General features: G+C 40.3%; 1 pseudogene; it reads left to right on the forward strand.

Annotated features, from left to right (window-relative positions):
- Positions 1–685: 685 nt before the first annotated feature.
- LOC138214754 (uncharacterized) overlaps positions 686–17,868 on the forward strand; it is a 59,731-nt pseudogene continuing 42,548 nt past the window's right edge.

Here is a 17,868-nt window from a genome sequence, read left to right on the forward strand (position 1 = left end):
CCAAAAAGACTGCAGTCACCTGTCTCAATGACTTCCGCCCAGTCGCCCTGACCCGAGTCATCACAAAGTGCTTTGAGAGAATGATATTATCTCACATCAAGGATGTCATCCCCGCAGACCTGGACAGACACCAGTTTCCTCAGATCTACGGAGGACGCGGTCTCCAGTGCACTTCATACGGCTCGTCTCACCTGGAGCACCCCAACGCATATGTCAGGTTTCTCTTTGTTGACTTCAGCTGTGCTTTTAACACTAAAATCCCCCATAAACTGGTGCATAAACTCAGCAACCTCAGACTATCCACCCCACTCTGTTCATGGATTATGGACTTTCTTTCCAACAGACCACAGAATGTCAAGATAGGGAACCGGACATCCACGACCTTTATTCTGAACACAGGTGCACCGCAGGGCTGCGTGCTCAGTTCGGCCCTCTTCACCCTCTTCACCCATGACTGTTCCCCCATCTATTCCTCCAACACAATAGTGAAGTTTGCCGACGACACCACTGTGGTGGGGCTCATCTCGAACAACGATGCACTATAGACAGGAGGTCCAACACCTGGCTGAGCGGTGCTTAGTTTCACAATCTTGTCCTAAATACCACCAAAGCAAAAGAGGTCATAGTGGACTTCAGGAGAACCAGGAAGACCACACCCTCTCCACTCTACAATAATGGGGAGGAGATGGAGAGGGTGGACAACATCAAATTCCTGGGAATCTACATAACTGAAGACTTAACCTGGTCCCTGAACACATCCCACCTGGTGAAGAAAGCCCAGCAGAGGCTCTTCTTCCTTAGGAGGCTAAAACAAGCTGGTCTGCCCCTCAGCTTCTGGTAAACTTTTACAGAGGCGTAATATAAACCATTTTGTGTCAGTGCCTCACTGTGTGGTATGCCAGCTGCACGGCAGAGAACAGGAGGGACCTGGCCCGGGCTGTACGAACAGCACAGAGGATTGTGGGAGTTGCCCTCCCTGACCTTGACACTGTGGCTGCCTTCGTAAGAGAGCCAGCAATATCTGCAAAGATATTACACACATTCTCTGTTTGTTCCCCTGCCATCAGGAAAAAAGATACCAAACAATCAAAACCCGGACTAAGAGGCTGAGGAACAGCTTTTTCCCCAGAGCTGTTGCCTCCATCAACAGTTACACTGAGGGGGTTATGAGTTGCAGAGGAAATCCCAACCATCTCTTTGTATCATCATTAAGCTGCGAATAGCAGTTTGCTACAGCTGACAGACTGTCCGCCCGCTGTTTCCAGTTCTAATGTCAAAGCATCGTTCTGGTTCTGCCCTCTTGGTTAGGTCAACGCACGGTCTTTTGGCAGCAGCTCTTTGTTGATGATTGCAGTGCCAAGCAGACATCTGCTCTCAAAATTGTTTGGCTTCAAAAATTAGGGTCTGTCGTTAGTTTTTAGATGTCGCTCCTTCTGGGCCATAAGCTGCAGATAAGGGAACCGGTGGTAGTGAAGTGGACCGCCTCTACTCTTCATTTACAAATCACAGGGAAAAAGGATATAACTTCAGATCAGAGCAACACAAATACATTCAAGTGTCAAAAGGAATTCCTGGTAGCCGAAACAGCATGATGCACGTTCATACTTTCACTCGTCTTTACAAGGCAGGATAATGACTGACAGATGTTGAACAGCAGTTACTTCTACCTTATGATCCAATCATAAAACCTGGCACCTTGACAAGTGGGCAGAAATTAAACTGCAGTTAAAGACCATCAAAGGTGCACAAAGCAGCAAAGGAAATCCAACAAAGTGAAAACATACACAACCTGCAGTTTTAAAGGCCAGTGTTTTATTTTCAGGGAGCTTTTAGTGTCTTTAAGATAATTGTTCTGTTTTTCCAGCCGACAACTTGACAGCTGGATTAATGTGATTTACACCATTTGACCATCATCAACTTTGGTGCGATGGTGCTTTAGGTTCTCAAACATGACAACATGCCCACAACAACACAATCTTTCCCCCACACCACCCCTACTCGCGGGATATACCTCCCTCTGACGTCTTTCTGTTCCCCAAAACAGTTTGACACAAAGTTTGATGTAAGCTCTCTGCTGAAGTATCAAGTTTTCTTAACTGCTGCTAAATGTAATTATGTGGATCAACAAACTGAATAACCAAAGTGTCAATTCATCAAAATGGATGATTCATTTAGACCTACAGGTAGCAACGAGCAAAAATGAATAGCATTAGGTTTAGCTCAGACTGATTGAGACTATCTCAGCAGCTTTCACTTGATGCAGCACTCGGACTTCAGCTGTGTGGTTCGCTGTTTTTTGTCTGGCTGTTCTGTGTCTCTCTCCTTCCACCCACTCTCTGTCTGTCTTTACCTAGTTTCCTGCCTCCACATCCACCTCACCTGCTCCTAATAACTTTACCTTCATCCACTGGCCTGATTATTCCAGTTCATACACCCCCAGCTCACAATTTCTCCTGCGAGATTGTTATGTTGCTTATTTCTATACTGCCTTCCACCTTCCAGCATTCAATTCATTCCCTGCCTGTTTGTTTCCTGGTGTTTTTTTTTTTTACCTTGCCTGCAGGATCCTGCCCCGTCTTTCTGTTTACCTGCCTTATTCTGAAATGAGACTTTCAGAGATTGTTGTTGTTGTTGTTGTTGAGGCTACACAAATAATAGACAGATAAATAATGCTTTATTATTTGATCAGGTCATGTGCTGCATACAGATAAAATTATCTTTTTTTTGGTAGCTAAACTTATACAAATGGTAGAGCAGAAAGTAACAAAGTAAACAATTTAGATATTTTTCATGTATTAAAACATATATTTTAGCATGTTTATAAAGCTATGTATTTTATCCCTAGTGTGTATTAAATGTGTGTCAAAATAGAACATACAGACACTCAGTCTACCAAGCTGCTCCTGAAGGCAGGCGTGCCCCTTGAATAACAGCTCCCATACCATTGGTGTGCGTGCTCGTGTGAATTGTAAAGCACTTTATAAATCTCTTGGGTATAAAGTTGTTCTTTAAGTGCAGTCCATTTACCATGAGAAAGGCAAAAAGAAACAAGGTGAGACAACAATAACGTCTTTTTCAGTCTGTTGCCTGTTGAGCTGTCTCCACTGCTGAGGCCTGCATCTATATATGAAAGAGATAAGTGGAAAGACAAAATGAAACCTTAATTTGAAACTCCCATAAACACGTGTCACGACATGTGTATATTTCTTTCTCTCAACCTGCTGCTTGCAATAGAGGTGGGAGTGATTGATGTTGTGGCCGGTGCAGAGAGGCTCTAATGGTTTGCAGCTCCTGCAAAGCAGCACACAGCTGCCTTCAACATTGTTGTTTTTTCTTCAGCATTTCAGACTCCAGCCTGAAGCTCCAGCTCCAATCAACAGTTTTTGGGTTTGTACTCCTCTCAAGGTGAAAACATTCACTGGGAAGAATTGGAAAGTTGGTAAAACAATGTTTTTTCACCAGTTAAAAGCTCTACTTACTCTTGTTTCAGAAAAGATTTGAGTTCAAAATGGTCCTTGTAGGGCAACAGTTGTCACTTATGCTGCTCTGTGGTTACCTGGAGAGAAGATCTCATGTGTACCAAAACTGTGAGTGGAGAGCAGAAATCAGTATTTCATTCTGTTTTATTGCAGCTCGCCCGGCTTACAGCACCAATAACTGGATCAGTCAGCGGCAACACAGAAATATTTGTGCTCCTGAAAGTGATGTAATTGTGGGCAATGGGAGCGCTTCAAGGTTTGTTTGCTATTGCGACTACAAGAACCCATTTCTGTTGATGGCACACCTGAAGGCAGCATGAAGCTTTGATTTATGTGTGGCAACACATTACTTGCTCTGTAAGGGAGATGAAGGAAAACACAAAGCCCACAGAGAGGGAGAGAGTCAGCGGCTGGGACGGGAATTGATTTGGTTAAATAAGCATCAATGAAGCAGGTAGCTTTCTAATCAGAAATAGAGCCAGTCAGTCAGGTCAGTCTGTGAGGTTATAAATTATCAGCCCTCATAGCTTGTCTTAAAAAAAAGTCCTTTTTATGTGCTCAACAGGAATTCATGTCTTTAGATATGTTCAGTTCTGCATTTGTCTAATTTTAGAGCAACAAAGGAGAGAGATGGTTAAAAAAGAAAGAAGTAAAAAAGAGAGGGAGAGACTGAGTGTTTAGAAAACTGGGACTGAGTCCACTGTGATCACATCAGTCGTCGTCTACTTTCTGTTTTTTACTCCCGGGAGGGAATCTGGTGGAAACATAGATGCTGTTTTGCCGGCTGGAGAACAGTGAATTCTCTCATTAGATTATTCTCCATTTAAAAGCGACACCCTTCAACCTCTGGATGGAACAGCTGTTACTTACAATTGAATACAACTGAAAGCAGGGCTGATCCTTGACCCTACAAGAAGTAAACATCGGTCCTAGTTCAGTGTGAGCTTTCAGACACAGGTGGTTCCAGCCAGACTGATGTATCGTACGTGATCAGGCTGAAACCTGCTTTAACTGTTCTCCCTGCACTGACTCTTAATTTGTGATACTCAGTAGTGGTGATACATACGTACTTGTACTTATTTATAACTACATCCAAATAGCTTCTAACAAATACAAGTAACATATCCTAATTGGAAATCACTGCAGTTCAATCTGTGTTTAAAATCTTTAAATTACTGTGATCAAGAGCTGTTTTGTTAATGAAACAAACACACATGCAGCCAATCAGAGTTCAGAGTGGTACTTTCACCGAGCTGACCAGGGGTGCAGTGCTATTGGTTGTAGTACTGGAGCACACATGCATGCAAGTTCTGGCTTCATTTCTAAGATTTTAACCACTGTTACTATGGCAACAAGTTTACTTACAATAGTCAATAATGTGTATTTCCATCATTTTAATTTTAAAGTCATATAAGCTAATCATGCTATTTTCAGTTGTTGTTCTAGATTACTCATCTGTAGTGTTATTGTCTGATTTCACAGCACTTTTCTGCAAATTTTTCAGAATAAAAGCCTTGTTAAATAAAATGTTTCTATCTACAGAAACGTTAGGGAGCTTTTAATTTGAAACAGATACACAAGGTTTGTATTTACAGTTGTATACCGTAACCATAAAAGGGGAAACAGAAGAAGATAAAGAGAACATGTTCCCTGAATCCAACACTACCATGCGAATAAGTTCCTCTACATCTTATAATTCAAAGAACAACCAAAATCGTCCTATAAAATGCTTAAATTTGTCCTGAAAGCAGAGCCTGTGCTGGAGTCAGTTTCAACCTTTCTTTCTTCATTTATTTTTCATTCTTACAATCTGGGAAGTGCTGCTCAACTTCTTACTGTGGAACCATTATGTGTCTAAATATGAGAGAACAGAGGGTCGTCCAAGCCTGGGCAGCGTGACCAGCCTTTGGGCCACTGTCTTGGCAGGCCTGGATGCAGTCTGTCTCATCCCCCACCTATGGGACAGAAAACACAAAGACCTTCTTGGAACAGACTTCAAGCGTTGCAGGTGGCAGGGATAACCCAGGGCAAATCTAGCCTGTCTAGCTGGCATCTGTCTCAACCAAAGCATTATTCGCCTGTTGGCTGCCCAATCCAGAGCCACTCTAAAGGGAGGAAGAAAAAAAGAGAAACTACAGAGGGGTTTGCAGCCAAAAGCAGCTTCAATTGAAAGTAATAATCATTCAGCAAAGCAGAGGAGTCACACACTGCTGCTCCACTTCCAAGACAAGACTGTCAATAACAGTAAAGTTGTGCTCACTTTTCCTGATGAAGCACTCAGTGAAAAACTGATAAGAACTCATTCAACTTATTTGTCTGGCTGTGGCTGCAAAACCACAGCCAGACCATATTCTCCTGTCAGGTTGGATGTTTTAAACTCTCTGGAAACAGTCATTGGTCTCTTGATTCCCATCCAGGCTCCATAATAGCAGAAATCAAAGACTTAATTAACTTTTTAGACTCAAAATCATTCTCCATCATGTTGCTTTTTCATTAGACGTTTGCAATCCACACATTTCTCTAAATAAATCTGTTTCCGTGACTCAGATAATAAATCTTTGAAGTAAATTAAGGAGCTCTTTACTGGTGTTTATGACAAATATTGACCTTCACTATCCAATTTACTGGTGTTGACAGATGGTGTGATGCTCGTGCACTAATTATGTAGACATGAGCTGACTAGAAATATCAAACAAATACCAAGCAGCAACCAACAGGGACTACACCCATTGATTTGTGTCCCTGGAGCCTCGGGTTTGGATTTTGTCCATCATCATGCTTTTTTGGAGGCAAATTTGACTATATTTGGACGAGCTGGGGAGGAGCGAGCGGTGAATCTGACTCAATCTTATCTGGAACCTGAGAACACGACTCCTCGTCCACCAAGGACCACAGGCCTGTCAATCAAACAACAACGCACCCAAACATACCTCTGTTTGAGACCTAGAATCAAATCAATGATGGAATTATTTTTACATGGGCCATCAGAAAACTACTGAGAAGGAGTGAATTTAGTGAATGACACCATACTGACTTGTGGGAAAAGTGTATTGACTTTGTATTTTATGACAAGTTGAATAGGAGTCTATGAAGCCAGAACCTTTCTGGAGCTTTTTGGAGCTTTTTGGTGGCCTTTGGTGGTAATGCAGTTTAAGGGACCTTTGCATTGGCCTAATTTTCCAGACCTGACAGCTACGTCCACTTTTTATACAATCGATAACAAGTATATGTAATTCTTGAAAAATACTCAAAACAGTTGTACGACTCTTATAAAAGATGTTCGAATGAGAAGCACAGTGTTGCCAGTTTTGGCAGCCCTGTGGTGAAACACTTTGCCAAGGTTGCTGCGGGGTCGCAAATAGTGTCAGAATTTTATTGTTTTGACCTGCCAAGTTTGACATATCCGACGACATGTTCCTTCACGTCGACTAATATGATGACAGACTGCAGCACACATATTGCCTCTGTAGCCATGGTCGAAAACATCTTGACCATCCTCTTAGATTACACTGGAACTGTCAGCGCGTTCGTTGATTTGTGAAAGAAGAACTACTCTGAGAATCGTCAACCTGCAAGTTGATTTATTACAACAATTGGAGAGTCAAAAGTCATCCTGTACAGGGAAACCTCTCAGTTCGTGAGCAGCACACAGTTAAGCTTGCTGAACATCGATCCAGAGAAGAGTACCCATCTTACTGTTATACAGAGTTTTATATGAAAATGTGCTGTTATCTGTTTGGTCCAAAAAACTGTTGGAAAGGGGCACAGGCTAGTCCCAGCCTCTCGGCACACGATCTCAGCCATTCCTGTGAGACAGCGCTCTAGGTGGGAGGAAACCTGCCTAGTTTGTTGTGCACTTGTTTTTCTGGCCTTGGTGTCATGTAACTGAGCATCATGTCTAACTGACAACCGCCAAATCTTTGTTATCATGTGCGTGTATGCGTCCTTCCTGATGACTCAGATCTTTAGGTATGGTGACCTGTTCCTCTTTATCAGTAACATGTACACACACGAACATTGCAGGCAGTAATACAGCTTATGCACACAGTCCCTCATTTTGATCCTTTATGATGTATAAACCTGAAGTTGCACAGTAGTATAAGGGCATAAGAAACAACATATTTTATACAGTCTAACAGAACTCACGCACAACTGTGACCCATGATTAGTCCGGGTCATACTTGTAGTGTTGCCAGTCTCCCGATAAAGACACGGCAATAATTTATGGCACTTTGATTGCCTTATCTGACATGGTTACAATCGCGATGGAAAATGTATTGTGTAGTCTGACCCCAGCGTAACTAAAGGGCAAAAGAACACGTGACATCATTGACCTAAATTTGAACAATTCCAAATAATCTCCACCCCTAAAAAAGAGGTTAGGAACCTGGTTTGTTACCATTGGGAACCAGGAAATACCAGTTCCTGAAATTGGAACAGTGATGATGTCATTAGTGAGTCTTTTATTTAAAAAGGACAAATCTATGAAAAAGGTTTGCAAATGTAACTCAGTTACTCAGTTGTTTCAGCTTCAGTTGAACAAGTATGATTCACCTTCTTGCTTTGTTTTTCCCCAACTCGGTGGTCTCACTGTTTTCCAGAGAAACGTCAATTTATGACAACCTCTTATCCACTGTGGTTACCGTAGTTGTTCATGTGCGCTCACCTTTGGTTTCTCTTCAATTGGCCTGTATGGATTTGAGCTTTTCCAACAAAAAAAAAATCCTTATTCATTGGATTGACGACAAAAGCTTCATACTGTCAATAACAATCAAGGAAATTAAAGGCCCAGACAGAAAAAGAGTTTGAAGTTTGATTTCTTTCATCTGTGCACTTCTGTTAAAGTTCAGCTGAGATTCAAGCCTTTCACTTTAGATGAATTCAACTGACACCAACTCACTTTACTTCAGCTCTCGACTCACGGATCTGCTTGTTACAAAGTGATGTCATTGCTTCCAATAAAATGTGTCTTCTGCAGGATTCATGGGATTCTTATTTAATTTTTTCCATTACTCCTAACCCTAAACGAATAGGAAGTACTTTAAAAATGTGATTGCCTCTGAATATTGAATGCATGGATATATGCAGTGTCGTCAGCTATACAGTCGTACGTCATCTTCCCTCAGGGCAACTAAATATTTGATATCTCGTACTTGTCCTGGGTTTGATTGACTTGGACCCCATCAGTTACTCAGTGTTAGTGTTTTTCTTTTTGTGGGCTGCATGTGGACATCTCATTTAGCGACTTGTAGGGTTTCAGGGAGTCATACGGCATGACAGACGGCACAGTGTGTGTGTGCGCGCGTGCGTGTGCGTGTGTGTGTGCGTGTGTGTGTGTGTGTGTGTGTGTGTGTGAGATCCTCTGTCTGTAATGAGGACACACCTCACGCTTTGATACCGCGGCCCGGTGGGCCACCACACAGTGAGATTTGGGATGATGGTTTCTTCCACACACTCTGCTAATGAGACATCCCTGTGGCTGCGCTGGTCCTCCTTCCACTGCTAGCTTGATGAGTTTACCTTCCGTCCTCTCATGTTTAAAAAAAAAAAAAGACTGGGAATCAAATACAGAAACTTCTCCACAAATTGGTCATTCATTTACTTTCCTTCTGCATTTTTTGTGACTGCTGATGGCAGGCTCAGAGCTTAAATATTCTGGTCTGGGTGTATGCTTTTGAGAAAAAGTGTTTTACCCAGGGAGTTGAAGTGCAGCCTTTCACTGTTACAGCTGGGACTAACAACAGACCGGACAGAAGATGGTCTGAATCACTGCTGGGCAATGATATGTTTACTACTGTTGTTTGTTCTGAAGTGCATTTGAGCTGCGATACGGTCACATTTTATTGTACATACTGAAGTGCATTAGAACATGTATAAAAACACTGCTAAGGAAACAAACAAAAGAGGAGCAGAGTTAGCGATGATGGAGCTTTGAATGACTTGAACAAAGTGATTTGAGTCAGCAAAGTCCCCTCAAGGCTGCGTCCTTTCCCCTCAACTCTCCTCCCTGTATACAATCAGCTTCACATCCTGAAGTTTGCAGATGACACCACGCTTTTGGGTTGTAGGGGATGAGACCTCCTACAGGTGGGAGACGGACCACCTGCTGACCTGATGTGGCCAAAACGACTTGGAGCTTAACACTCTAAACACAGTGGCGATGGTTTTACACTGCAGAAGGAACCCAACACCACCCACCTCCATCACCATGTGTGACTCCCTAGTCGACACTGTGGAGTCATACCGCTTCCCGGGCACCATCATCACCCAGGACCTGAAGTAGGAGCACCTCCTTCTCCAAGAAGGCACAACAGAAGATGTATTTCCAGGCATTATAGAAGGTGCACCATCATTGGCTTTGACAGAATGCATGGTGGTGCATGCAATGGTGCACTTCAATACTGTTATCATTGACTCCATCCTCACCTCTTTAATCACCATCTGGTACGCTGCTGCCACTGCCAAGGAGAAGGGCTGAGAAGGTGTTTTGGCTGAAACCTGCCATCCCTTCCAGGAAACTCTGCCGAGCAGGAACAATCATTATATTATAAATACTTTCACCAAAACCTCACGCAACAAGAACAGTTAGTTCCCAAATGGAGTTGACCTCATGAATAAGGTCCAGGTAACCCACTGACATCGACTCTGTCTCATTCATCAAGACCACACGTCACATTAACATGAAATCTACAATCTTATATTGCACATCTGTGAATGATCTAACGCAAGGCATTACACCAATGCAATTATGACTTTTCCTTGTATTAAAACACTTTCATATTACATATTTTGTTTATACTATGTACATTAGCACTAGTACATATCTTTGTCTTATTTTTTGTCATCAAAATGTAGCTACTTATAAATCACCCATATTGTGTTTTACTTTTATTTGTCTCACTTTGTGTAGTTGCAAATTTCTTATACCGTTTAGGTTTTACACATCGTTACACAACAACACAACTTATTTGTATGTGAAAACGTATCAATAAAATGACTTCTGAAATTTTTGCTTATTTTGAAGCTGTCAGTCATGTTTTCTGAACATACAGTTTTCAAAGAAAAAAAGCAAACTCAAGAAAAGAAAAAAAAAACTGCACGAGCCCCTGCTAGCTTTTACAAACAGCTCCTTCAGGTAGCCGGCTTTGGGAAATATTTTTATAGCTGCTTGTGTCCAAAAGAAAATAAAAAATACACAGCTGGATAATTTCATGTGAATATAAAAAGAGAAATGCTTTGTGTTTGTATCTGCATCCAGCTATAAGATGCCGTTATCTTCCTTTCTACTTCCATGAGACACAATGTGAATGGCTTCAAGCAGAGATTACACAATACTTTGTGTCGTGTAAAGAGAAAGTGACTCCTTTTTCTTTTTGAAAGAGCCTCTTTTTTGATAAAGTCATCATATTGTGAGCTTAATGGACTGTAAAATGACGTGGTTAAATCGGATCCCTGCTGGGGCACTAAATGGCGAATATACAGGAAGAGCATTTCACAAAGACCAGCAGGTCCCAAATACTTTATCTTGTGTCTTTATGAGTCCCAAATGATGCAGGCCATTTCTGTACCGTATTTTCATTAGCTTTACAATAATCTGTAGGACATTTAAGCTGTTTGGTACATTTAAAAAAGCGATTAGCACAAGAAAGTTATTTTTATGGTGATGGATAGTATAAGCTGACCTCTACATGTAGCTCAGTCAGTGGAATTAACTTTTAAAACAGAAATAGAGCCTCTGCAATACAACCTAAAAGGTTAAACATTTATATTTTACAGAAATTAAAAGTTTTTCATAAACAACATAAGATAATAAATGCAGGAAATGTCAAACATAAAGCCCAACACATTCTGTTGGCTACCAATGACAAGGATTGCAAACAACATTAGAGGCAATATTTCACTGTTTAGTTCAGTTCAGTTCAGTTCACTGATACATCTTCACTGATTATGTCATCTCATCATCCTTGTAACAGCTGAGCGATTGCAACACAGCTGATGTTATTTCATTGCTGCTTCTGTCTGTCTGCAGCTGAGGTCTGAATCTTTAATGGCCTCATAATTCAATTCCATTATGTTTCACCTGTCAATGATTGAACCGACTGTATGATGCATCTCGATGCATCTTAATGCAGTGTAGAAGGGGAGAGTGTAACCCTGGTTATTTTCTGTAGCTACAATTTACAAATGTTCCCTAAACGCCTCACCTGCAAACTATTGGTGGATGATAGTGAGGTGAGTGAGCCCTGAGAAGCCTCTACATAGTACTCACTCACCTGCGCTGACCTACAAAGCCAAAACAATTTGATGATATTTAAAATGCCCTAAAAAATTGTAGTAACAAGAAAAAAAGAGGTAAAAACTAAACCACATTGACTTCACTCGCATGAGCCTCAACTTGTCAGAGATGACTTTTGCACATCTTTTAGAGAGATAATCATCGTAAAAATTCAGTAAATTATGGCCTTTTAACTTTTTTCTGATCTTTATTTTAGGCAAGTTAATTGTTGCTTTGTAGGACAGTGTTTATAAAGTTTATCACTCAGCAACCATGACCTTGAATGCAGATTGCCAGCTATTTTCCGTGATAGGTTTTACCAAGGTAATTTCATGGTTTGGTTTTGCACACGTATTTTAATGTAGGACATCCATTCCCATTGATTATCATGACCTAATTGCATCAGCAACTACTTTTGAAGACATGCTCATAAGTGATGGTAATTTGTGCAAATAGAGTCAAATATTATTGATTGCACCATTAGGTCTGATAAAAGAACTTGAGCAGCGGCACCATCTCCATCTCTGGGCTCCTGTTGCCATGGCGAGGCTCTTGTTGATTTCTCCTGGCTGAGAAAGGGTCATCACCATCTCTACATTCGTGCTTGGCTCTGAGCATCGTCTACAGTGGCAGCATACTCATTCAGTATTGGCGCTGTTGGGGTTGTCAAAGCTGACATATACTTCACAATAACAGCAGTGCTAATGTTTGCGATACTGAACTTTGTTGATAAAAAAGCCTCTATTACATTTTTAATGTAATCCAAACTCAAAGATTGAATTATAATTGGAAAGACAAATAAAACATTTTAAAATAAGAATGATTTAATTGCAGCATTGGCTCTGTACTCCGGTTCTTATCTGTGTTTTCTGGCTGCTGAAACATTAGGCAGCTGCTGACTTTTGACAAGTTGATGTTTTAGAAAACATTTTTGAGTGAAACAGCAGATTTATGTTCTTTTTTTTTTTAACTGTTAGTAGTCAAAAGCTTAGTGTTGAAAGTAGGAGTTAGACCTTTTACTTAAGTAAAAGTGCCGATACATTTATTTAAAAACAAAGTTAAGTATAGCAGTATTATCAGCAAAATGTGCATAAAGTATCAAAGTAAGCGTTTGCGTAGTAAAATGTCCCATGTGACTGGTATATTAGACAGACAGACAGACAGACAGACAGACAGACAGACAGACAGACACTTCATTCATCCCAACAGGGAAATTATCATGTCCAGCAGCTCACTTACAAAAAAAAATCTGTATCCAAAAGACAGACAAATAAAATATACCATCAATACAAAGTCAATTGTGGCCCAAAAACAGGACCAAGAACAAAAGGATTACCAAAGAAAAAAATATACCCAACAATAAATAAATAGATGAATGAAATAAAAAGGTGCCTACAAGAAAAAAAGGGCCTTTGATTAAACTTTCACTAAGTAAAACAGTCCCTTAATCAATGCCTCTTGTTATTGTCAGTAATGATAATATAAGTTATGCATCCATGTATTTGCTGCATTTTGCTGTTGGAGCTAGTCAAGGTGGAGCGAGGTGTAACCACTTTACAAACAGTATTTCGGTCCAGTGGTGCCCAAAGGGATCACAACATAAATCCAAAGGATTATCAAGGGGAAATTTCAAACGCAACCAGAACGGTGGTCACAAAAATGTGTGTAACTCAGGTGCTGATGTTTACCAAGCAGCAAAACTTGGAGTACAAGAAGGTGATAGTGTTTATACCACTGTGTGCAACAGGAAGTCTTTGAACTTTTTGATCCACTTTGTAATCGATGGTGTGTTAATGTAACAAACTGAGTTCTGAAAGTCACGTCAGCCAAAATAAATGTACAAAAAAAGTTGGGTAGAAGCTTCTCAACTCTTAGCTTGCATTGATGAAGAAGTTAAAATGACAAATATCATATCAGCCGTCACAAACTAACATTTTCCATGACCGACCTTCATGACAGGCTGAAATGAAACCGTTAATTGGTTTGTGACGCTCTGTGAGCCGGTGAGGAAACAGAGCTCAACACACTGTCTGTCAAAGGATGTTTATGAGGTAAAATATGCACCATACACCATAAAAACAGAGTGGATTGAGTGTTTTGTAGTTCCAACAGAGAACGATGTCTTCTCTAATTTAACCATCAGCTGATCGCATCACATAAAGTAAAGTTGTTAGAAAGTCCCGATTCCCCAAAACTATGTCTGTGAGGACAACAATGAGAAGAACAGTCAACAGCAGAAAAGAAGGTTTACAAAAGCTGAACCTGCCAGCCACATCATTTATTCATAACAGGATTAGTTTTTCTAATCCCCAGTCTCATATCCCCAGCCACTGCAGCAACATGAAATCAACAGTAATTATTTTGTCCCTTACAGCGAATAAAAACAACCCAGCTCTGCCTTTGAATCTCTTGAACAGTATGTTTCATTCAGGGTGTGCTCCCATTTTCTCCTAAAAGTAAAAACCACTATTTTTCTATTTCTCTGTGCACCTGGTGATTGAATGGCCAAAGGCAGAGACAAAGGTCGTCAGAAACACTGTGGGCTTTTTGTTTCCCCACAAGAATGAGATTGGCCTGAAAATCTCCGATTGTCTTTCTAACCTTATCCCATGAGGTTTATGTGATTTGTGGGCTTTTTGGTAAAACAAAAGAAAAAAGTCCTTCTCAGAATTAGAGTCTTTCTTTGTTAAACATATGTAAAACAAACTAAAAGTGTAAGAAGGTGCAATGGGAGGTGCCTACGACAGAAATCAAATACTGGAGTGGCCGACTGAGGTACATATATTCACTGTGTTCAGTTAAGTGAATTGACCAGCAAATATAAATGGAAATGGAAACATATATATATAATGTGTTTATTTAGTTTCAGTGTATATGTGCGCTGACTACAGTGGGAAAGTGTTATTCAGACGGGTATGAGATTAACAGTATGTGCATTACAATGTGATGAAATGTATTACAACAGTTTAAAGCAGTTTAATGTCAGAAGGATTCTTGAAGAAGTTCTTGAAGGAAAGAAGCTGCGTAGGAGGCGTTTGGTCGCAGTCTTTGTGGTCTCCGCTGAGATGGAAGAGAGAGTGAACAGGATGTCAGCCAAGATTTTACCCATCCTCTTTTTCCTCAACCTAAATGAGAAAAGGTCAGCCCTGTGTTGATGTTCCCTTGGATTATAGCTATCTGCATTCAAATGCTGAATGTCACTTCATTATCAATTCAATTTATATTTAGTTTAGACAGACATTTTCTGAAATGTGTGCTAGTTGTGAAAGAAGAAAAAAACACAGCTATAGGCCAAGACAATAAAATCAAAAACATATACAATATATTATATATAAACTTAGTTTATATACAAAACAAACTGCAAATTCATACCATGCTTTTTCCTTTTTTTCGATTATCTCTACAATATGTACTCTGTAGGTCTTTGTGATTTTGCCGTCATTGATGGTTGTGTTAGTTTCTCTCCTCTCCTCATTGCAGGAATCACACACACACACACACACACACACACACACACACACACACACACACACACACACACACACACACACACACACACACAGAAAGACAGAGCGCACTATAAAAACACTGCCCTTTACGTAGGAAATGATTGACAATATAATTAGATCCTATATTGATTTATTTTTCCATAGTATGCATGTGTCCTCCATTGTCTCCACATGCAATTACTAAAATGATTAAATATATATATTTCTATTTTTTCATGTCTGAGATATACAGATATTGCCTCCACATGGTAAATAAACTGAAAGGTGTCTGTTTTATGTAATGTTGCTGGTAGGATGTCATCATCACAATGAACACATCTTTTAGTTTGTTACTTGGAGGGAGATGCTGGGAACTGTGCGTGTCATGCGTTGCAGCAGTGAGACGTGGCCTTGTGACTGTTCTCACTCCTAACATGGTGTTGAAGGTCTAAAAAGTATTACAGACAGTTCGGATACTAATTTCCCTGTTTTGTTATTTTTATTTACATCCTCTATTGTTATCTAACAGCTTGTGTTTGTTGTCCATTTTTAGCACATTGGCTGCTTTTCGAGATCTCATCAATTGCGTTGGCCTGTACCGAAAGCAAAACCTAAATTTCATAAAATCCGGTTTAAGAGGCACCCGAACTTCCCCCGAGCAATTTTAGTTGCTTCAGCCCTTCAAAACGTTCACAATGGAGCCGGCAGCTCAGAAACAATCTTGAATTGTTCCTGTAACGGTCATGTGGGTTGTTTCGAGTGCCAGTGGGTTGTTGATTACACTGTTGGTTTGTTTTTCTGATGGAGATCTTTGGCCGTAGTTTTCCTTTTGCTTCCATGTTGCAGCTCCTGATGTTGACTTGATGGATAAGATGCATGTGCATGCGGTGCGGTAGGCAACTCTCAGGGGAGCCTATTACTGATCTGTGATGGACCACCTGGTTTATTAGGGTCAAGCTGAATGCTGTGGTTGCAGGGAAGCTGCTAGTGATGGACACAGTACCTGTGTTAGGAGGTTGAATAAATCTCCCAGTTTATATATATCCAAGCTGGAGATTTGATCAATCGATTAACCTGACCAAATATAACCGGCGTGTTCAGAACCAGAAACATATATCTCCTGCTTCAATCTCAGGCCAGCCGCTTGCTAATTCAGTTAGTCCATGCAGTGTCATTAAAATTCTCTGATTTAGGCTCATCAATCACTCTGGTTATGGTCTTGTATTCAGCCTATGGCCATGTTATTTATCTCTTCCTCACCCAAAGACTGAATTTACTGTCGTCTGATCTGGCTAATTGAGATTTCAAATGAACTTGGGAATTTTTTTCATTGCATTTCATTTGTCTTGCTGTCAGGGTGGAAAACACTGAGGCCACATTGGTTTGTACAACTTGTTGTACACAGTGTTATTAGATCTAAATAGCAGACATGCTGAACCCATTAAAATGGAATTTGTGGGGAGAGAAATGAGTGAGAACAAAACGAGCTGGATGGAATTGAATTATTTCCCGGTGGTAAAAAAAAAAAAAAAAAGTAAAAGAAGAGGAGAGTTAATGCTTAGTTAGTATTTATAATAAATTCAGTATAGTCTCTGTTGCTGTGAAACGAATGTACTCATATACAGTACAGTGCAAAGATCAAGGCAGTTTAGACACTCAGGTTTCTACCCATTTCACAATTCTATCAGGTGTCTGATTGGTCTTTCTTATTTGGCTGTTATCTCTTATTATTAGTATTTATTAGCGTTAATAGCGTGTGCATTCGTCCTGAGCCGCTCAGTAGGGAAAGTTTACTTTGGTATGTAATTTTGTTTGCTTCGCCTGGTAGGCGTTAACTCTTCTTCCCTGATCCACTGTAAGACTGCAACAGAAAGAGGAGCTGCAACAGGAGAAGAGTAGAAGATAAACTGATACAGGAGCCTCGAGGTCCAACAGGGAGAGGCGAGGAAGTCGAGTTGCCCAGCTACAGAGGACTAGTTGCATGTGTCTGAAGATGAACTGCTGCAGGAGCCGCAAAGTAAAACAAACAAAAAAAGTATTTTGGGGAGTTTTTCTTCCTAACTTAATATTTTTAAATGTTTAAGGCTGACACTGCACTGCTTCCTTTAATGGTTAATTTAAATTAACTACAAACATGCTGACCTTGTATCAACGTAAATTTTGTATTTGATTTATCTTTTTACTTGAGTAAACAGGGCAGTCTTCTATCATTGAGTGTATTTGAATTATGAATTATGGCAAATTAAGCCGTTTCAAATGTTTTGATAAAAAAAAGTGTTTGCTCTTTACTGTAAAAAAAAATTAAATGTGCCAAACAGTGAATCTAAAAATAATGTTCATTCTGAAACTTTAAATCTATAAAAAAAAAAAAAAAAAAAAAAAAAAAAAAAAACCTCTAATATTGACAACATGAAAAGCTCAACAGAGCTGTATTAGCTTGTTGCTCTTTAACAAATGTAGAAGAGAAAACACTCTTAAACCTGTAACATGTATTGTCAATGGGAAAACAGGGTCCTGTAGTATGATTTCTGCTGACAGTGCTAAATCTCCACCCTGCCCTGTTTCTGGTGGTCATATTGAGCTTGAGAGGGCCTGCAATAAACACAATAATCAAATTGAAGTGGCA

This window comes from Embiotoca jacksoni, unplaced genomic scaffold (genome assembly GCF_022577435.1).
Source record: "Embiotoca jacksoni isolate LCO1_2020_lvr unplaced genomic scaffold, fEmbJac1.0.p SCAF_7, whole genome shotgun sequence".
Taxonomy (NCBI): Eukaryota; Metazoa; Chordata; class Actinopteri; family Embiotocidae; genus Embiotoca; species Embiotoca jacksoni.